The 22,603-nt window shown below is 41.1% G+C and overlaps 1 long non-coding RNA gene and 2 pseudogenes across 2 annotated transcripts; all 3 read left to right on the top strand.

Moving 5' to 3' along the window:
* Window positions 1–6,785: 6,785 nt before the first annotated feature.
* Window positions 6,786–8,040, top strand: LOC146982244 (uncharacterized protein C14orf93-like; annotated as a pseudogene).
* Window positions 8,041–10,748: 2,708 nt separating this feature from the next.
* On the top strand, window positions 10,749–22,579 carry LOC146982242 (uncharacterized; annotated as a pseudogene). Its single transcript, XR_015036369.1, has 6 exons — window positions 10,749–10,786; window positions 11,813–11,928; window positions 16,548–16,984; window positions 17,019–17,211; window positions 17,449–17,763; window positions 22,473–22,579. The product of XR_015036369.1 is annotated as an uncharacterized LOC146982242 (transcript).
* LOC146982243 (uncharacterized) lies at window positions 18,258–20,980 on the top strand. The gene is made up of 4 exons (XR_015036338.1): window positions 18,258–18,304; window positions 20,207–20,263; window positions 20,501–20,563; window positions 20,796–20,980. It is a non-coding gene; the product is annotated as an uncharacterized LOC146982243 (long non-coding RNA).
* Window positions 22,580–22,603: the final 24 nt, after the last annotated feature.

The following is a 22,603-nucleotide window of genomic DNA, read 5'->3' as shown; positions in this document are numbered from 1 at the left end:
TGTAGCATGGTAGCAGGGGGAGTCTTATTCCAGGTAACATTTTTCTAAAAGGTATTAAAGAGGAACTAAACCCCAAAACCACTTTTTTCTGCTGAAAACAAATGTATTTGGGTATAAGGTAGTGTTGTCAGTTGATTCTGGTCCAACTTTTGACATTTTAGACAAAATATTTCAATTTGGTGTATTTTGTAGTAAAAATGTAGAGTGACTGCCCTCTATGGGTTGAAACACGGCTATTACAATCGAATTTTTCTATTGGCTGAGATGGAGGCAGATGACGTTTTGGAGGCAGCTTTCGTCACCGGCCACTAGCTCCCCGGCCAATCAGCACCGGCTGCTGCCTGCCGCTAACGGTTGCTAGGCACTCTAGCTGCTCTGCTGCGGCTAACTGCTGCTAACAGCTGCTAACAGCTGCCTGGATGGGAACAATACATCCATGGATGGGAACCGTTAGTGCGGCCGGCGCTAACGAGCCGTTAACGAGCTAACGAGCCGGCGGATCAGCTGTAGATGCTGTGTCACGGCTCTGGCGTCCTCTCCTAGTAGTGTCTGCGCTACTAGTGCTGAGAGTCGCTCGTTAGCAGCTCGTTAGAGCTAGCAGAAGTGTCGATGTGTGTTTATTACTTTTTTTTTCTCTTTTGTGTGATTTCGCGGGTGTGAATGGGGCGCAGGGGGGGGGGGGGAGGGGGGATCGGAGAGTGCTCAGGAGTCCCGCCCATAATCAAGGCATTTTTTGAATTTCAAGCTTAGAGCACGTCATCCAAAACTGAGGGGTTTAGTTCCCCTTTAACTTAATTTTAATCCTTATAAAACCCACTGTTGATTTAAAACATCAAATAAGTTTTTATGCTGAGAAGTACAATGGTGTATTAGGGCCATGTGTAACAGGGTTAATATTAAATATAATTATATAAAATTGTAGTTGATTTTTTTAAAATATATTTTTATCTGTTTTTTTATTATTTTGTTTTATTTATTACCTGACGTTTTATTTTATTTATTTGTATTTTGTATTATTTTCTTTTGTGGCCCCCTGCCCCTGCATTCCTCCCTGGGCGGCCCCACCCCCATATATAAATGTAACCGTTGGTTTTGTTTTGGTCACTTCTCGTCTGGTCAGTTTGTTGAGAGGTGAGTTTTCTTTCTTTTCTGTGTCTGTTGGTGTTTTTATTTTGTCTCTTTTTTAATGTTTTTCCAATTTATATATACATTTGTCATGTTTCCTTTATAGGGGTTGGGGAGACGGAGCTGATTGTGTTTTGTTTTTATTTCTTTCAACTGGTCAGGTATGTTTACTTTTTTAACTGGTCACTTCTCGTCTGGTCAGTTTGTTGAGAGGGGTTGGGGAGACGGAGCTGATTGTGTTTTGTTTTTATTTCTTTCAACTGGTCAGGAATAAAAGAAATAACCTCTAGGAGGACTGTGATTCTTTACACAACAACGCAGAGTACTCCACGAACCGGTTACACATGTGTAAAAAAAACAACAAAAAAGCACCTATTTTAAAAGAAACTTATTCAGAGAAAAAAAAAAATTGACTTTAATCATCACCTAAATAGGTTTTTACAAATTATGTAAAATTTGTTATGTACTACAATGTTATGTAGAAAAGACAGACAAAATCGTTTATTTCAACCATTTATTTCAACCATTTGTTTGTCAAAAAAAAGTTAGAATGTGAATTCCATGTAAACATCTCAGTTTGCACACAACATCTCAGTTTCCTAGAGTTCAATCACAGTGCATAGTGGCATGACTACAGTGACATGACTACAGTGACTGTCTTCAGTATTAATGTCTCGATCGTTGGTAGGAGTGTACCACAGTTGTAAACAGTTGTCTTCTCCCTGGAGTATATCCAAGGCAACTGTAAGGGGCTTCATCGCAGTACAGTACTCCTTTAAAAACTGGTGTTCCCTGTGTGTTATCGCTGGCAGTCCTAATTTGGAGGAGATGGTGTTGAGGTCTACCATGGATATTTCAGAGATTCGAGCCAGGGCATCATAGAAGGAATTCCATCGTGTTGTACAAGGTACAAGCAGCTTTTTTGACACCAACTCATCAACTGTTTCAGTAGCCAAAGTTGATCGACTAGTCTTGCTCCAGAGGGCTGTGCATTTGGCAGTAGCACTTCTGTAAATAGCCTTTGTTGCAGGCTTTGACAGCAGCCACTTGTCAATATCTGTGCACGAAATCAGGTTTAGCGTGTGTGATGCACATCTCTTGTGGGGGGGCAAAGTGATCACAACATCACCATCATCATCAGTTGCATGTAGAGCATCATTAATCTTAGTCTGTAAATGCCACCTCATCTTCATCGTCTTCAGAATCACTCTCCTGTGGCTGGTACCTCTTAAATGCTTTAACAAAATTAGAGCCATTATCAGTCACTGTTGCTGCGAATTTGTGTGTTATCCCATATGTTGAGTGTATATTGTCAAGTTCAACTGCAATGGCGTCATGAGTATGATGCCCTTTAAACCGTCTGCAGGCAAGAGCTGCTTTCTCTCTTTCCATGTTATTTGGATTGATCCAATGTGCTGTCACACCCATGAAACTTCTGTTGTGGGCCGTCCAGATGTCTGCTGTGGTTGAAATGTACTCCAGTTCCTCAAATGACTTTTTAAGCTCAATATTCATTTTTTCATATTCACTGTCAATGAATTTAGCAAAAGTGTGTCGGCATGGGGCAACCCCCCTCCCTCCTCCTCATATTGGTATTTTAGCAATGATAGCTCTGAATGCCTCAGAGTCCACAGTGGACAGGGGTAACATGTTTTCAACAGCGTACCTGGCAATCAATGTGTTCAGCTCGGCCTTGGTCACCTGTTGCTGACCCGAAAAATCGAGCGTTGCTTGTTTTAACACAGTGGCTCCATCTCCCTCGCCGGCATTTGGACTTGGGGTTGGGTTAGCAGCAACAGCAGCAGCAGCAGCAACAAGTGTCGTGTTAGCATGTGTTGATGTGAGGTGCTTCATAAGATTCGAGTTGCTTGAGGCAGACGTGGATAAAGTCTTTTTTCCTGGACACAGCATGCATGTTACATAAACATTCTCTCTCCAGGCAGCTGATGTGTGGCCAAAACCTGACACCTTGCGCTTCATTCAACCAGATTGTAGTAACGCACCACTTCACATTCTCAGTAACGGTAACGGCGTTGCAACGATGGGAAAAGTAATTAATTAGATTACTCGTTACTGAAAAAAATAACGCCGTTAGTAACGCCGTTATACTCTAACGCCGTTTTTACCAACACTGTTCAGCACCATATTCACATGTCCATGGCATATGAAGCTGTTGGCTCTGCTGAAATTGCCTCATAATCTGGACCTCAATTGCCCTATTGTTGTTATTAAACTTTCCCAGTATTCCATTAAAACGCTCAAATGAAAAACACCAAAAAGAATATACTGGTCCGTAATCCAACATGCACTCTTTCAAATGAAGATGTAGATGCATGTTGGGGGTGCAGTGCAATGGGCATATACAGTTTGACAAATTTTGAGAGAAATGTCTGCAGGTATCCATCTGCTTCTTCCAGTCTATTGATGGATATGACTCTGGAGCAGAGTATGATACAAGCCTGCACAAAGTCAAACCACATGTCATAATGCCTGTTGTTGATAAGCCCCTTAAGACAAAACAGTGAGTAAATAGTTGTCCAGTTTTTCCACTGATCAGCTGTGAATCCTGCAAAACCAGATGAAATCCGTAAGGTAATTCTTCCAACCTCACAAGGTACTTTGATGTTTTCTACTCTAGCTTGAAGTTCATCAAGGCTTTTTGTTGTTAAAATTCCTAGTTCTGTCCACAGTCTGAATACATGTCTTGCCGTACCAAGGAGAAGGTTGTGCATTGGATCTATGACGGCAAATCTGATGGCATCATAGTAACTCAAGCGGAAAAGTTCTGACCATCTAGCTCCATACTTGTGTTCAATTCTCTTCTGTTCTGCCTTTGTCTTTGCCCATTTGGATAATCCAGCGTAGTGTGTGTGATCCTTTGACGTGCGTGGCTCCCATGAAGACTGGTCAAAACCTGAGTAGTCCATTTTTTCACCAAAACCTTTCTTGCTGAACGTCTTCAAACACTTGTGGCATCCTGCAAATGTAAATTAAATGCAATATGTTACACACACATTTTTTATTTGAGCATTCAATGAAACAGACCAACAGCTATAAATTAAAAAAATAATGCCAATATTAACATATTTATTTTACTGATTCAATGATCAATATCAATGGTTATTAATTTCTGCGTGTTTGATTATTTCAATTACCTCTATAAGCTCCATGTCCAACAAAGCCTCCACATTTCCGAGTTGCAGGGATGTCTGATGAAAGACAAAGCAGGGCTGCTCTATAAACCTGATGTCCTAAAAATGAGCTGTCTTCCAGAATCTTGCCATGCCAAAGTTCTTGAAGCTCATCAACTAAGGGGTCTAAGAAAGAATTTATGTTAAGTGATGGCTCTTTTGGTCCAGGTATGAGTCCAACAAGAATCATATTTTCTTCCTTAAAGCGGTCTTCACGAGGCAGGTTCAAAATGACCAAGTTGATGGCTCCAACTGAATATGGTGCATCTTTGAATGGTTGGAACCAGTCCACATTCAGCATCAAGGCCAAATTATTTGGCTCTGCTAAAAAAGGCTCTCCATTCACATACTGATAATCCTGCCATACTTGTCCATCATATATGTCGCCTAATACACCCTCAGGTATTTTCCTCTTCCGCCATTCTTCAAATTTCTCTGCAAATCCAGGTCTTTTAACAAGTCCTTCCAGAGACTGCACCACACTCTTGTAACAATAAGAACGTATCGGATTGACATATTCTTTACCAGTAGAAGATTTTGCCATTCTAAGCAAGGCAGAGCCACATTTCTTCCTCAATGCAGACCTCTGCTGTGGGTGATTGCAGAATGGGATGCGACTACAAGTCTTACAAACCTTTGTACCATCCCGTTTGAGCTCATAGGCTTCAGTAAGCATATATATACTGCCATGCATTTTGGACAGACCACATACTGCAAGAAATTGTCACGGATGATACCAGTCCATTTCCTCAAGGAGTATAAAGTCTTTGGAATATTGCTTGCAAAGGCAGTGAGGGAATTGACACAGAGAACATTTCCAATTATCCACATTAAGTGTTTGATGCACAGAAGAAGCAATGTGATGGCATTGTCAGATATCTTGAAAGTTGACTGCCATGACAAAAGCATCATGGCCAGTAGTTTCATCAACAAATCTTCTGGTCTTTTGGACTGATCACTTCCATGCCCTTCCCCATCTTGTATGTGAGGATGGGCTTCACTTTCCCCTTCTTCATCCTCCTCAGTCACATACTCATCCTATGCAAATGTAAAGTACACGTTTAAAATGCATGAAATGACTGTACTGAGAACATGTTCATCATTATAGCCAGTATGAAAATATTTTAAAACTGTACTTTGAAAAGATCATGTGCATCTCAAACAGCTAGTAATAACCTCTTAAAATTGCTCTCTAGAAACTTCATGCAAGAAAATTTAAATTGTACACTCAGCGTAACAGTAGTAGTACTGAGAGTGAAAAACAATCATGCAAGTGAAACATGTTGGGTTTATGTAACTTAATATTATGCTTACCACATAGCAAGAGATGTCGTCATCATCTTCCATTGCCTCTGAATCGCTGGAGTCGTCCAGGAAAAGATGAATGCTTTGGTCATCTGCTGTTTCATCTGGAAAACAACCCATGCATTTAATTATTAACCACAACAGTGAAAAGCAACCACATTTTACTAGACAATTTAAATGGGACTTTTCCCAGGTTTGTCTAAATCAATACAACTTGAACATATTGAGTTTGGAAGGTTTTTCATGGGACAACCAGGCTTCATGAACCCACACCACAGACCCCGGTGCACATGACCTGGGAGTTATTGAGCTATAATGCTCATATTTACAGTATAAAATATATACAAAATTCATATAAAATACTACATGTGTTTAAAGGCAATATATAAAAAATTCATGTGTCAAAATCAACACAGGATGGCAGGGCTAAGCCTCCTCTATGACACACACCTGTTTTTATTGCATTTAAACACATGTAATATTTTATATGAATTTTTAATGTATTGAGGAGTGAATGTCTGTCATATCCAACTTAAAACTAACTTCACTGTGGTCAAAAGTTAATGTAGTGTGTTTTTTTGATGTTACAATATCTGTTGCCTATAACTATACAGGTGTATTACTTAAATTATGGTGCTCACCGTTGTCTGAACTTTCAGTCGCTGGGTGAATTTCTTCATATTCTTCTATCACTTCCTTTTCTGGATTCTCGGAGTGCTTATCATTTACATCGATCTCTTCAACTCCAGCCGAGCTATCTTCTGTTAGCTCCTCAGGATAGCTGGATAGCAGCAGGCTCGATACTTTTTCTGTCCTAGCCCATTTGTCTTCTTTCACCCACACTCTGTGTGTTCTGTGTCGCAATGTTCACAAAAGCGCCAAGGTCTTTTCTTGCATCTTGGGACGTCCATCTTGCTTTGCTTCATGGGCAAACAGTTTTTTTTAATATGTGACACGTGAGCACATCTCGCGAGTTCTTCCATATAACAGTAAACTCCCCTGTGATTGGAGGACCCGACGAGACTTCTGGTCTCATCCAATCACGTGAGGTCATGGAGGACTAACACGGAAGTACTTGCAAGGCGTGACTATAAAAACACATCTTTCTTCCCACAACTTTTTCGCCAAATCCTGTGTTTTTTTGGAACTTTGCTGTTGACTGTAATGGCCGGGCGACGTCTTAACTTCGCCTCCCCCTCAACTCCTCTGCACGGACGCGAGCAACAACAACTTTCCACACCAAGTCCGCCGAATGACGACAGAAGAGCGCTTTTAAACGCTATGAGTGGGCTGTCTCGTCAGCTTGCTACGTTTGCTGCCGGAGTAGACTCCAGGTTGCTGTCTATAGAGACAAGATTGACTGCCTTGGAGAACAGTCCAGAGGAGCCCTGTAAGAAGAGCAGACGGGTGCACAATCCCAAAATTGCGGTAAGAATATGTTCGGTGCCTGCTTGCTAAGCTAAAAGTAGCCTAAAAGTAAAGCTTTCTTTAAGTAGCCCAAGCTAAAAGTAGCCTGAACCAGTCAAAGTTGCTTTATTAAAGTGTGTTTCTGTGTATTTACAGGACGCGGTACGCCGTCTTCACAACTCTGAGACAAATTGTAGGCGCTATAAACCAGAGCAAGGGTAAGATTAAAAGAATATGTATTCATTTTGCTGTATAAGGAAATACGTAAAACAGATACTCATTTTAACCGTACATTTTGTTTTCACAGACTGACCTCGCCACATAACGAGGCCGTGACCTCATTTTTGCTTGACGCTCTCTCTGCAAGTCTGCCTGATGCAGATAAAGACATTATTGTGTGTAAGTAACGTTTGCTCTTTTCTGCTTACTGTTAACTGTAAGGAGGTGCATGTTAATGACTTGTGCCTAAGTGTTACTGTCATATGCTTTTTTATTTATTTTTATTTATACCACTCATTTGTTTTCCAGCTGCCTGTAAGACGTACTATGAAACGGTGCGCAGAACATTCAGGTACAGGCAGCCAGATTTTGCAGCTCGGGCGGAGGCTGTGAAAAGTTCAGCTCGGAGTCGTTCAAGGAAAAAGAGGGTAAGACTTATTATATTAGGGCCGTTCTTGGTCAATGTCACTATCAAATTCAGTGATTAATAGATTTGTTGTACCCATATGCAATGCATTGTGCAATACTGATTGAGTTATATTGAATGTTATTACAGCTGCTGGCTGCCAGATAGAGTGTGTTGAGAGAGGATTAGGTGGCCCTGTGGCAGAGCGCCACCATAGACCTGATGTCGGATGAGGAAGACGGCATAGTTGACGGACTGTCTGGTTGGATTGTGAGGCCACCATCTTTTCGCAGCCAAGAACTCACCAATCTCTGTACCGTTCTTCAATCAAGATTAGAGGCAAATGCTCATTACAGGGCAACACACCATAGGCGTCTACGACTCTAGGATCATGGAGGAGACTGCTGTTGTGTTTGGTGCTTGTACATAGTTGTGTTTGGTGCCATTTGTAAATAGTTGTGTGTTTTGGGCTATTGTACATAGTTGTGTGTTTTGTGCTATATTATTATTTATGCTAGTAAAGCTCTTTTTGTGAATACAAATGTTGCTGGCAAATTTTCATTTTCCTTTCCTCAATAAATTCATGTCCATAGGAGGGAGTATGTATGTATGTGTATATGTATATATATGTATATATATATATATATATATATATATATATATATTAGGGCTGTCAGAGTTAACGCGTTAATCGCGATTAGATTAATTAAAAAAATTAACGAGATTAAATTTTTTAATCGCGGTTAATCGCGGCCCATTTTGTCCTCTGTGGAGGACTGGAGTGTGGGACCTCCAGTCCAGTAGGTGGCGGTAAGGCACCTTCAAGTTGGTTGCTACACAAATATACACAGTCTAACATATATCCACAGCTCTATCCATTGATTTTTTGAGGCTTTGTTGTCAACAAATGCACATGGCCATGTATTGATTTTTTTGACAGCTCGGTTGTCAACAAATGCACGTGGCGATGTATTGATTTTTTGACGGCTTCTGTTGTCAACAAATGCACATGGCCAGGCAGAGGTGTAGCAAAGTAAAGGGCAATTTCCACTGGATGCAATTCGTTTCAATTCTGTGTGAGTTTCATGCATCATGTGTTATGATTAGGTACTAGGCCTGCTAGGTCTGGTCTAAAAGTTGTTTGTCTAGAGATTATAACACTTTGGAGGGTTGAAAGTCCAAAGCGCCATATATAATATTTTTAATAGAGATTAATCGCGAGTTAACTATGGAAAAAATGCGATTAATCGCGATTAAAAAAATTAATCGTTTGACAGCCCTAATATATATATATATATATATATATATATATAGGGTTATAAGATGAGTGATTTCAACCAATCACGAGTGATCTTTCTAGTTTAAGAGGAGTGGTTTCAACCAATCACGAGTGATCTTTCTAGTTTAAGAGGAGTGGTTTCAACCAATCACGAGTGATCTTTCTGGTTTAAGAGGAGTGGTTTCAACCAATCACGAGTGATTTTCCTAGTTTAAGAGTGGTAGTTTCAACCAATACTGAGTGAGGACATTGAAGCCAGGCCAGGCCACTGCTGTTCATATGCTGATTAGAGCCATTAACGCCTTCTGACCAGGCGCCGTTTCGCCGCTATTCATATGCTCATTAGACCCTCCGACCATGGTTCGTTTCCGTCAGTATGTGGCACGGACGAACTTTGCAGTCCATAAATTGTCGTTAATTGCCGGTAATTAGGGAAATCTGCAGGCGTTTAAGGGGACGAAAATCCCACCTTTCATGCTGTGTCAGATGCTTTAAAGAACATTCCGTGAGAGGACACAGAACGAGGGAATCTAATCAAAAATGGTGGTCTTATTTCTTTCATGCGTTTGTCAACTTCTCTGACTGACCTAACCATACTGAATGCACATCGGGAAAACTCTGTGGAAAACCACAAAAACATCAATAGACGCATTGCTCCCAGTAGTACAGAGTGCATATAGTCTATACCTGTACCCAAGACCAAATCATAGCTTTTTAGTCTACTGAGAAAGGTAGGTCCCTTCACCCCACGTACAATGCTGTTGGAATCATAGGCCATCTTAGCATTATCTACAAACCCCTTGTGGGTACGAGGCGGGCCTTTTGGATCTGTCTTCTGGAAAGGAAAGGCATGGACATGACCTCTTTCTCCTGTCTTTACTGTTTGACCTGGCTGTTCACACTTTTGACACCCAAACTGTCCATTGAATTGAACAGTATTAAGTACCAATGCTTTTGCAGGCAGATCGCAGGTCCCTGCAATGGTAAAGGCTTTGCATATGAAAGGCTCTTGAGCTCCTGCAAACTGAACAGAAATTCCATCTCTTTCGATTTTGTTCAGAGTGTCACATAGTGGTTCAAGGAATGTCAACATTGACGGCTTTGAGTCCCCAAACCAAAGACCTGCAAATATCATGTTTTCTCGTTTAGTGCGTTCAACAACGTTTAACTCGTTTATGACACAATAAAAAGGCCACACAGAAAACTTTGAAGACTTAAAAATGGGAATGCCATCAGTGTTCCACATTAAAGAAATGTTTCTGGGATCACTGAGAGGGCCATTACAAGTAGTCAATTTCCAGCAGTTTATCGTAAAACGGCAACAGAAGAATGTATTTTGTGTGACGACGCTCTACGGACTACAGATCTGTGTCCCACAAAAAATACGTCACCAACTGACACGGGAAAGGGCGGCATTTGGTGTGTGACGTCACATGCGATTTGTAGTCTTTCTGGTTACGGATTCTTCGGAATTTTATTTTACAATAGGTTTACAACAAACTGCTGATTTCTCGGCATGAAACGTGATGTTTTAAACAGGTAGAGGACATATTTTTTTGTCATGGCACAATTCAAACGGATCACGAAATAAATCTTGGAGTCTCGTTCATTTCTATGGAGCCTTTTTTCGAATTGAGGTCCCATGGGGCCGTTACTTCCTGCTTCCGCTTCGGCACTCTATTGGGAGAGAGCGCCATCAGTCACAATTGCTGCATCATGATTGGTCATTGATTGGCACTCTAGGTCTGACTGACGTAAAGTCTTACGTTAACGGTTGGAGTGCGCCAGTGCGGGAGGCAGAAGGAAAAAAAAAGAGATGGAGGCAGAAGGAACCGTTACGGGACGTAAAAGAAGGTAAGCGATATCTTTGTAAAGCGTAATTTGGGTAAAACTTTGCAAACATTTAGGTGGCAAGTGTTTATGATGGTTGAGATACTTTTTTCGAAGAAACTGGTCGGCACATGCGGCTAATAGTGAAGCTAACTTAGCTAGTGAGGCCCGGACCACACGTGGCCATGAACTTATTATGATTAACTGTTAGCTAACGTTAACTGGTTAATTTATTGTGGTAATATCTTTATGTAAAGAATATGCTCTTTGGGATTTTTTTTTCACAAACAATGAAGTGAGTAAAATAATACTGAACTCCATTGAAAAAATCTTCAAATTAACACAACGATGATTGTGATGGATTGCCTGCTAGCTGGTCATTTAGAAAGGAGTCCACATTTACCTACAAAATATGTGCCGAATTAGATTGAAGTGGCTAATGAATGTTATTTTTTCAGTATTATCCATGTTGTTTATCAAGACTGCTCTAAACAAGGCTTGTTGTAATGGTGTATGTTTAAAAGGGAGTTCTGCAGGCAGCTGGACAGAGTTCAGCATCTTCAGCACACACCTCCAGCATCTCAGAGCAGATCATACTGCTTATTGTTTCATGACTTAAACATAATTTTATATACGTATTCATGTGTTCATAATTAATTCTTCAGATTTCTGTGGGTGGTTAATCATATTTTATTATATAATTAGCAAACAAGACAGCAAGTTTGATTTGGTGATCAAATCTTACATGATGTATGGCATTTTTGGCAATTAAGATATTTGCATTGGAGCCTCATGCATATTTAAAGTGCTTGCTGTGGACAAAATTGTTATGTGTTGAAATTTAAGAGGATATATCCTCTCAAAGACCATGTTTTTCAGTTCCTGAGTTGTCTGATATGGTTACAGTAACACATCTCTGTATCCAAATGTTTCAACAAGTTGCTGTACCAAATTATGAGATATAATGACATGATAAAACTAGTAACTAAAATAAGACATTGAACCACCTTTTTAAATAATTAAAATATTGTACTTTTATGTATTTAACAGAATGGATGGCCCAGCAGGAAATACCAAGAAAGAGATGCCCAAAAGAGCGTGAAACCCACCGAAGAAGATGTGTTTTTATGAACCAGACCCCGGCTCACCCAAAGATGACTCAGATGGTAATTGAGGTATCATTTCACTACATGGCTTAGCTAATTTTTGGCATGATTGTCATTTCTAACTTACTTTGGACACTATAAAAACCAAAATCTTTGACAGTCTCTGGTCTCTTATCACTTGGATTATTATTATCAATATATGAGCAAACTTCAGCTGCAAACATTGATTTACAGGATTTTTTAAAAAGAAATGTCAAGAAAGGTGAGAGTAACCCCCACTTGAAACTGTATGCATTTTAGTGACAGAATTTTACAACTCTATTGGTCAAATTATCACTACATTTGGGGCTGGGAAATTGATTTAAACATTATTTATTTAAATAAAATAAAATTCTCTCATCAGAAAAAGTAGCAACTTTTTTCCAGGATAGGCATGAAATTGCAAATAGGTCTGTAATTGTTGATACCTACAGAAACTCTGTTGCCGCTTTATTGTAGATTTTAGAATTTAATTCTTTAAAATGTATTGACAATGTAGGGTATATGGAGGATAATGATTCATGACCAGTTATGGTCACTATTCATAAATTATCGTATTATCAAGTTATTGATTAATCATATAGGGTTAAACAAAACCTCGGGGCATCACCTTCCTGAAGCTATGTCCTTGGGAGGCGAAAGGAATCTACTAGGAAGCTTAACAATAATTGTATAATTAAGCAATATCACACGAGGGAGTGCGATATTGCTTGTATACAACAGTGCTACGAGCGCATTTTAGAACAGTAATAAACTACAAGAGATTATGATTTGTTTGTTTATTTAATCATTTATTTGGCTCCGCCAACAGAAATAGTTCCGCAACTGGAAGGGAGACAAGGCTGTTGCCAGGCAACACATAAACATTAAACTAGCTTACTAGCTACAAGCTTTTCCACCGAGCTGCTTCCAGTGCTGGTTCTGGTTCTGAGCCCCTGTCTGATTAGCAGCGGAGCAACAGGACCAGCGTGAAGACATACAGAGACGTTATCGATACCGTATTACATTTGTTTATCTGCTATGTAATCAATATAAACATAGTTGAAGCTAAGTAGCTGAGCTACGTGGCTAACAACAGCTAAAGCTAATATCAAAACACATCGCCGTCAAAACGTAGTTGCCCCCGCTGCGATTTTTTTCCAGCCGGGTTTAGTAGAGATTTATCACCAATTAGACGGACCAGGTCAGGTCCGGGTTTTAATGTTCAGGTCCGTTTCTAACTGCAGTAGCAGCAGAGAGATGGGGCAGCTCCTGTGGCTCTGACTTAGCTCCTGTCCAGCTGAACAGCGGAGTGATAATGTCTGTAAAAAGTCGCAGTGCTGTTATACTGTAGCCTATCCACCTTATTCCTAGCCCCCATGATGCTTTGCGGGAATTATGGGCGCAGCTTCCAGTGCGAACCGGAAGTAGCGTTTGTTTACATGCTAACAGTACGCGCTAATCCACTTTCTGCGAGCGTTAGAGACATAAAACACCACCTTTTACAACTCAAACGAGACAATATCATAATACCGCTGCCTACTAATATTGTGAGGTGTGAGGACGACTTAAAAAAGTGGCCAAAGATACAAAGATAACGTACAGTAGCATATTTAGCTACTTGTTAACTTGGTTGCTTCAGTTGTTGAGGCAACGAGCTCAGCTATCTGCTAGCTCTGGAAAGTTGCCTCATATAAGTTGGAATAATTTTATTTTAAAACACATTCCTCTTTTATAAAGAAATGCATATGTGTGTGTGTGGGGGGGTCTCTCTCTCACTCACCTCTTTACTGTCTGCTCTCAGGGATTGTGTATGTGTGGTGGTGGTGGTGGGGCGGAGTATTTTACTGTAGGTTCTCACCATGGATCTATTATAAGACCACACACAGACACATCCGAGTGTCCAACCAACAAAGTTGTAGTAAAAAAAAAATCCATTTAGTTTATTTTAATCATAAAGACCTATACTTTTGATACAGAGGGGTGTGTCAGTGTACACAACGTTTACACGGAATGAAACAGTAAACATAAAATTGCGTGTATCATTTAGGGATATAAAAACCCCTAAATGATACACGCAATTTTTTATACACATAGTCTTATAGATTTGGGGTCTAGATATTTATGTACCTATACAAATCAGCGGGTGACACCAAACAACGTCTGCCCAAGCAAGTCACAGCTTTTATTTCTCTCACACTCACACACACCAGTGTCCTGGAGAGATGCAGCCGCATCTGAGGGGACGATGGCGCGTGTGTGTGTGTGCGCATAGCGTGTGTTGTTGCCCCTTCTCCACTACACAGTTACAGCTCAGCTCTACTCCACTTGGTTTAGGTTCTTTAATCACAGTCATAGTTTGTCATATTAAAGCAGGTTCGTCAGCACCGCGGAGCAGCACCGGATAATCAATGAGCATTTTCCACCGACTCTCTTTTTTCTCTCCTTTCGTCAGCTCCAAACTCACTCTTCTGCACCGCGATTACGAACCGCAGCGTGGTTTCAAACACAGCTGTTATTTAACTCATGTGTCAGAATAACAATAATCTCGAGGGGGGGCTGTTACATTCATTACAATGCATTTCTCCTCTGTGACGGGCGGCGCGCCCCCTCACTCCTGTCACAACACACACACGTGCCCAGTGGCTGCCTCTCTCCCGGTTCAGCTCCGGCCACTTCTCGGTCTCCTGCCCAGATTACATTGTACAAGCGGACCTGTTGGTCCGAGTGGCCGCGGTCCAAGCGGACCTGTTGGTCTGACTCGTCCAACACAGTCCAGTCCTCCACCCGCAGCCCCCAGAAGCTGCAGACGGGTCAACCAAACAGCGCTACTCCCTCTCTTCACTCGAGCTGATTTTTTAATTACGAGGCTCACCACCATGGATCAATAACCGATCTATTATCACCACATGAATTGCCTCATCTACCGAATTAACTAAGAAAACAGAAAACAATGTGAAAACTTTCAAATAACCCGCTAACAGTAATGAAGACCGCTAGCAACCACTGCTGTTAGCCAATGGCTCACTGCTACTTCCGGTGCTGACCGGAAGTTCCACCCATAACCGTTTCTACAGTAACGACCCCAGGAATAAGGTGGATAGGCTATCAGCACTCATGGAACGTCTCTTGTCCAATCAAATTGCTCGGTTGGGACCGGTCGGAACTCACTGTTGTATAACCCAAATTAATCAATATCATAAGATAATTAAGTCTCATTATTAACTCTTTGACTGCCAGCCATTCTCACAGCAGCTTCCTCCAGCTTGCCAGGCATTTTCTTTTCTACAGACATCTCTTTACGCTCACAACAGACACTCCCACCATCTTTAGCTCTCATCGCGTTCGCCGGCACCGTCCGTTCCTCATCCACACTAGATTGTGGGATTTTCAAGCTGCTATCTGAGTGATTTCTCGCAAAATCTGGCGACTTTCCAAACGCTCTTGACGACTAACGACGAGCGATCAACGGGGTTGTTGTTACTAACGTGTGTGCTTTGTATCACGGAGCTACACGGCCCTTCGACGAGCTGCCGAGCCGCCATGAGCCCCGCCGCCGCCCCCTCTCACCGGCGGCCAGAGTGTCACGGAGCGGCGCCGCTGCAGTCAGACACCTGCTCCGCTCCGTGAGGGGGGAAAAACACACTATATTTTTTTATATATGTCAATCCAAATGTGTTTTTCTTTACTTTATTTTGATGATACAAGTCTGATCTTCACAGAGGAGTAGGGCAAGACATTCAGCATGACGTTGCTATTAAAAAAACGCTAAGACGAGTTATCTCGTCTTTGGCAGACTACGCTTGGATTCGCTAAGACGAGATAACTCGTCTTTGGCAGTGAAAGAGTTAAAAGCAGTCTCATAAACTTTAGTAGTCTCAATTCTCAATGGTAGGATCTATAAGAGTCAGTCAAAGACATGTAAATTTAGATTTTGGTACAAAGAAAGCTAGGTTATTAAAATAACACACACACACAACACAATGTAAACAAATAGTACGATCTTAAGTTGTTACAGCCTAACCTGAGCAGCGGTGTCCTGACGTCGGTTCTTCGTCTAGCTTGATGGTAGTTACTACTTGCTGCACCGTGACTAAGGTTTTAGCAGCTGCTATCTGGCTTTTATCTACAATTTATGTTGGCGGACTTACAGGCGTGTCTGCCTGAGGAAAGCTATTTGCAACTCACACACCACCCTTTTTATTCCACAGACAACAGCAAATAGTTAAACAAACATGCAACCAGGTGTTTGTTTACCTGGAGGAGGCAGACATCTTGGAGAAATTAGTAATAATAAACGCATGCATAGACTCGCGAGAATCTTGTTGATCTCGTTGATAATAAAATGCATACAGTAATCATTAAATAATGAAATAGAATAAAAACAAAGTGAAAAGATAGAATACAGAGTGCATGATTCAAATCAAATACATTGTTATTGTAAAGTGTCGCATGAGTGAAGAAGTGTGAAGCAAATGCAAAAAGAATAAAGTTAATGCTAGTTGAAGGCTAATGTGAAGAGATTAATTTTTATCACTGGTAAGTCTAAGAGGATTAGAATTGAGACCAATAAGATATAGTAGCATGTTTAAGTAAGATTGATTTTTAGCCTGTACTGGTTTACTCAAAATTTCCTTTATTTACTCTCTGTTCATTTTCAGGACTTTTTGTATTTTTGACCTTTGAAGACGGATACACGGCAGAGATTTTTAATGCCTGTGATATACTAAGCAAAGATGATAAACCCACCACCTACCTTAGAGATCTGAAGCCAGGGGAAGAAGCACTTGCAAGATGGTCCGACAACAAGTTCTACACCACAGTGGACTTCGTTGGAACAGTTAAAAAGACAGTGGATGCCAAGAAGGCCACAAAGAAAGACATGAAAAAAAGAGATGCAGCTGCTCAACGATTTTACAACCTTCCATCACTACCTCAAGCAGGTCAGTCCACCTCAGTACAGGATCATCCAAATACCGTGGACCACAACGTCATCCAGCCTCCAACTACCTGGCCAGTGTACCAACCTCCACCTACCGAGTCATCTTTACCTATCCAGCCACAGCACCAGCCTGTAACTGCCTGGCCACAGTACCAGGTTCCAGAGCCAGCCTAGTACGTCTGAACATGAGACTTCTTCATGCTCGTCATCTGCAGATACTTTCATCATTGAGCGTGATCCACTTCTAGAATCTGGAGAGCCAATTTTCAGTTTCCCTGAATCAAGAGAAGACAGATCATGGAAGCCATGCAGGGCATGCGAGGCAGAGGTGGAAAAATTAGTGGAGGAGAAAGCCGAACTGCAGGATGTGCTGTGCAGTATGAGTAAGTACATTTTGTCTCTCTGTTGCAGTTAATTGTTCCTTTAACACTATTACTTTTTTCTCTCACAATTTTCCTAATGTACCAAATTAAACTAAAACTTAAAAGCTTTTAACAATTTGGTAAAAAATCTTAGCCCATCATGAAATCTCTTGATTTTTTAAAAACTAGTCTCTTCCTTTTCTTTAGTTTATTTTTGCTTCTGTGTCCCTGTAAGGTAATTCATATTTTATGTTACAGGTGGTGAGCACCTCGAGGCATTAAAAAGCTTTCTGGACAAAGTGGAACAGATCCAACCTCAGGCTGGTGTTGGGGCTCCAAAACACAGATCTGGGAAGCAAGAGCTGTATCCAGAAAGTGGCCTATTCGTGTCTTCCACCCACCTGGCTGCAATACATGCAGAAGCAAAGAAGGACTGCCTCAGATTGTTCCATCTTCTTTTTGATGAGTTTTTTACTGCAGAGGAGTGCCGAAATGCTGTGGCCTTTGGGAAGCACGGGAAGGTGCCAGATGGGAAGACAGTCCTGGATAAGTTCAAAGTCAATGGGATTCTAAGTAAGTACATTGCTCATTGTTAAAAATTTATGGAAATATGGAAAGGTTGTGGAAATCCATCAGTAAAAATACATAACATAAAGAAGCACAAATTATTTTCAAAAATGAATTTGTTGTAATTCTACTTTTTATTTCTAGTTTGGTTTCCCCTCTTTTTTCTGACCCTTCTCACATTCATCACAATATCTGGCCACATTTGGCATAGTTGCTGATGTGTTGGAACCCCATGTATCACATAGCTACATTTCGTCGCTGTCCAGTGAAAACCACGTATCTCCACTTTTGACGTTTTTGACATTTTACAGTGTACGGCACTTCCGCACTCCTCCCAACCCAACTAACGTGTCGGGCACCCAAATAGCCAATGGAAAGATGTTTTACTACGCCATCTATGTAAAACGTATCTCCATTGGATGCGTAATGTGTCAATCAAAAAAAGACGTATCTCTCGCCTCTGGTCCTTCCGTCCCGCCCACTGCTTCGGAATAACGTCTGAGGACTGAGGAGAAGTGAAATATCATCTGTATCGTTCATTGTAAAGGTAAAGTATGACCATAAGCTTAATGTTCGACAAATATATTCATGTTTGCACAAGTCGACAGTCATTCACGCTGTCATTTGGATGGTTTAGCTCAAGTAGGTTAACTTATATCGTTCTTTACTACTAGATCCTGATGGCTAACGTTAACCACTAGATAAAGTTTACTTAGCCGACTAGCGGCAGTTGACAAGACACACAGACACATTTCTTTCGGGCCAGCAACAAATTCTTGCTGCCGCCACCCCCCCCCCTAACATTGCTTGTATAATATCAGACGATTTGTCATGTTTGTAAACACAGACTTTATACTGTTAACACTAGAACCGCCAAGACGGTCTCACAGACCGTTTGTGTTTTTCTTATGTAAATTACTTTGTTTACATAAAACATACAGGTCTTCCAGTCCGTGACTTTTCCTAAATATATGTGTATGATGGTTTCTGAAGCTTACAACTGATTAAAATGAAACACACTTGATTTCTGAGCAATTATACCTCGGACCGCCAACAGCGGTCCCACAGACCGCTACATATAAACGGCAGTTATTTGACCGCTGTGTCCAGCTGTGATCACACAGCAATTATTACAATGTTTCTATTTTGCAGTTTTCGCGCTGAGAGAGAGGGGGAGAGAGAGAGAGAGAGAGAGAGAGAGACACCGGGTGTATACGGGCAGAAACTGAAACAGGCCGGTTAGAAAAGAAAAGAGGAAAATCAGAGAATACAGGATATGTCCAGGAGACTCATCGGGGCGTGAGGGAGGGGGGATCGGTTGGTGGCTCAGGTAGTGATGAGGAAATTGTAAGCTGCATCTGTCAGATAAACGCATCTGTCAGCTGTCAGCTGACGTGTGCTCCGTGCAGATGTAACGGAGGTGCGCGGAGCTCCGTTACACAGACACTTCACAAACTTTATTTTGTGGGCTCAGGACAGACTAGATCATGATTAGTCTGTGTTAGATATAAAGCGCCATATATAGAGCCTACTCACTCTCGTTTATAATGAATATTGAATTATAACGTAGGCTAGGTAATAATAATTCTCTTGGCTGCTGTCCAGTCCGGTAATAACAGGTTTCTGTGGGCGTGGAGCCTAAACTACGTAATATCCAGGTAGAACAACTGTAAAACACTGGAGTTGATAACAAACTGACCTAGAAAAAATAAAAATCCAGTGAACAGCGACATCGACTCTTGACATGAGAGCAGCACACGTGTCCAGATGCGTCACTTTCAGCTGTAGGCAGACGTGTGTGCTGTAGGTGCAACAAGCGGTGCTGTAACATCACTCAGTCTAACCCCCCAACCACATCCAATCAAGACCCCAACACAACGTAATATGAAGAAGGACTAACACTACTAAAAATTCAATCTTATTTTTTCTACTTACAGAACTGTTTGCGACTGGAAACAATGTAATTACACGTGACGGTCTGGGAGACCGCTGTGGCGTTTTAAGGGGGATTAGAATGTTGGCGGTTCTAGTGTTAATGTAACGCTATGCCATCGTTATCCTAGCATTGAGGGGGCCCGGTATGTTTTTATCACGACAGTGTTTATTTTTCGAGTAAAGCCGATTTCTGACTGAGATGTAACTTATGCATCGACGTCTGATGTGTATGATTTGACTGATGTATGCACTGTTTTCTCCTTTTTCAGGTTAAAGATGTCTCTCTCTTTTGAGGAGCTATGTAAACTTGCTAAAGTTAAATGTGATAGGGCTATTGAGGCAGAGGCAGAGGCAGAGACAGAGAGAAGGGACAGCACAAGTGATGATGAAGGTTTGTGGAGGAAAAAAATAGGGTTAAGTCAGCCATTACAAAGGATGCCAACTTTTTTTTTTGCAACATTGAGTTATGTCAATATTGCATTCAGTATAGTAATCTGTTTCTCTTTTTTTCCAGATTCACTTGAAAGTGACAAGGATGTCCCTTATGTCCCCAATGAAACTGAAAATGAAGGTATTATTATGTTTTAAATGTATGGAAACCCACCTACAGAAAACTGTACTTAAAATGATTTTATACATCTAGATTTAAAGCTATGGTGAGTTTTTGCTGCTGTATTGCAAAAGTATCATCCCATCAGTGGGTGTGTTAAAAAACTTTTAAGAGATTTTAGGGAACACTTGCACTTTTTACAACATGGTATTGTGCACATTTGTCATTCAATGTACTATTCCTCTTTGTCTTTTTAAGATTCACTTGAAAGTGAACTGGACGATAATCCCCTTGTTGGCACCAGTAGATCTGAAAATGAAGGTGAGTATTATTAATACTATAATAATTATTGTTGTTATTATTATTGCTTTTTTTGTCATACAAAAATGCAGATCATAGCCCTTCACAGATCATAGAATAAAACGTGAGAATGATGACAGTACTGAATAGCATAGAGACACGACACACATGAAAGTGTGTATAATATCTCACGTGTGCACAAGGACACTTTCACATTTCACACATTAATTTTATTTGTTTTTCTTTGAATCAGAGGGAGAAGCAGCTGAAGAGGACTCCTCAGGTGGTGAGGCCCGTGTGGGAAGGCAGAGGAAGAGGCTCAACCCTGACACCTGGAAGAGCAATATTCAAAAAAGAAGGCGAATGAGGGGCCAGTCCTATCTCGGCAGGAAAAAGAAAGAGAATGTTCTGAAGGAGGCGAGACAAATGGGCATACCATGTCATTCCACGGCCTGCCAAAAGTCTTCAAAACTGAACTGCAGACAATTGGATATATCAAAAAGAGAAGAAATATTTAGTTACTTCTGGGACAAATTAGATTGGAGAGAGAGGAAAATTTATGTCAAATCACTAGTGGAGTTGAGTGATGTGAAGCGGCGGCGGACAGGTGCAGAAGAGTCCAGGCGTTCAGTTTCAATTTTGTATCACCTTGTCGTCGATGGCAAGAGGCTTAGGGTGTGTCAGCGCATGTTTATGTCCACGTTAGGGATTAAGCAGTGGTTATGTTTGAGGTGGGTGGGGAGGAGAGGAAAAAGTCCTCAGACTGAGAGAGAGAGAAAGAGAGTGAGAGTGAGAGTGAGGGTGGCCACTGAAGAAAAGGAGTTCCTGAAAAAATTCCTTCTGGACTTACCAAAAGTGCCATCGCACTACTGCAGGTCATCTTCCTCCAAAATGTATCTGGAGCCAGTGTTTACATCAATGAGTCACCTCCACACACAGTATCAGCACTCTTGTGCAGAACACGGTGTTCAGGCTCTATCAAGGCAAGTTTTTTCCAACCTCTTCCAAGAGTTAAATCTTTCTCTTTTCCATCCAAAAAAAGGCCAGTGCGATACCTGTTGTGCATTTAAGGCCGGTAACGTTGATGCTACCACTTGGGAAGAGCACTGCCTAAGAAAAGACAGTGCACGAGCAATGAAACAGAAAGACAAGGAAGAGGCAGGTGAGAACATTTTAGTCGTGTGTATGGATCTGCAGGGACTCCTGCTCTGCCCTAAGCTGGAAGCCTCTGCCCTCTATTATAAAACCAAACTAGGGCCCTGTCCCAATTCTCCCCCTTAAATCTTCCACTTGGTTTTGAGTGCCCTCAACCGTAAATTCCCCTCGTTGAGGGAAAGCGGCAGAAAATCTTTCCCTATGGAAATGGGACACCACTAGTGTAGTGAACGTAGCGAACGTGATAACATACGTCACATGTTTACAATTATACTGGTGGAGCGTGCTACTATTTTCATTCATGAATAATGCCGGCGGTTCCGCTGTTGTGTTGCCTGTTGCGTTGGCTGTGTTTGTTTATCTCAGTCTAAACAATTTTTATAATTAGTCATTGTATGTCCATTTAAAATAATTTAAACACGGCACTAATGATTGTGTAAACAAGGTTTCATTTCGGGTCCTTAATATGTCTTATTTATACAGTTTTTGGTTTACTTTATAAGTTACCTCCTGACAAAAATTGTTTTTTCATGCTCCTGGAAAAAACGAATTTTGGAGATACGTTTTTTTCATCAGACAGCGACGATTTAATGTTTTGATTGTTTCAGTGACCTCACAGTTTTACTGAATTTCCTCGTGTGAACCATAGAGATATTTCAATGTGAATTATGTGACATCTGGATAAAAAAAACTCTCAATACTGTCATTGTAACTGCTGTTACATTATGACATTTGTAATTTGTGCTTTCTTTTCTCAGTTTTTTTCTTCTTGGAGCTTACATCATGCGCTGTAGTACCCTGGATGGATGGACACCGGTGGAGAAAAGTAAGGTCAAAAAAGCCTTCATAAACAAATGCCGCATCAGGGCCACAGCACTGTAAAGTATTGCAACCTTCGTTGAAATG

Source organism: Trachurus japonicus, chromosome 8, assembly GCF_045865225.1.
Source record: "Trachurus japonicus isolate A0001 chromosome 8, Traja_1.0".
NCBI lineage: Eukaryota > Metazoa > Chordata > Actinopteri > Carangiformes > Carangidae > Trachurus > Trachurus japonicus.
The sequence above is the reverse complement of the archived record's forward strand: the minus strand, read 5'-3'. Positions and strand labels throughout refer to the sequence as shown.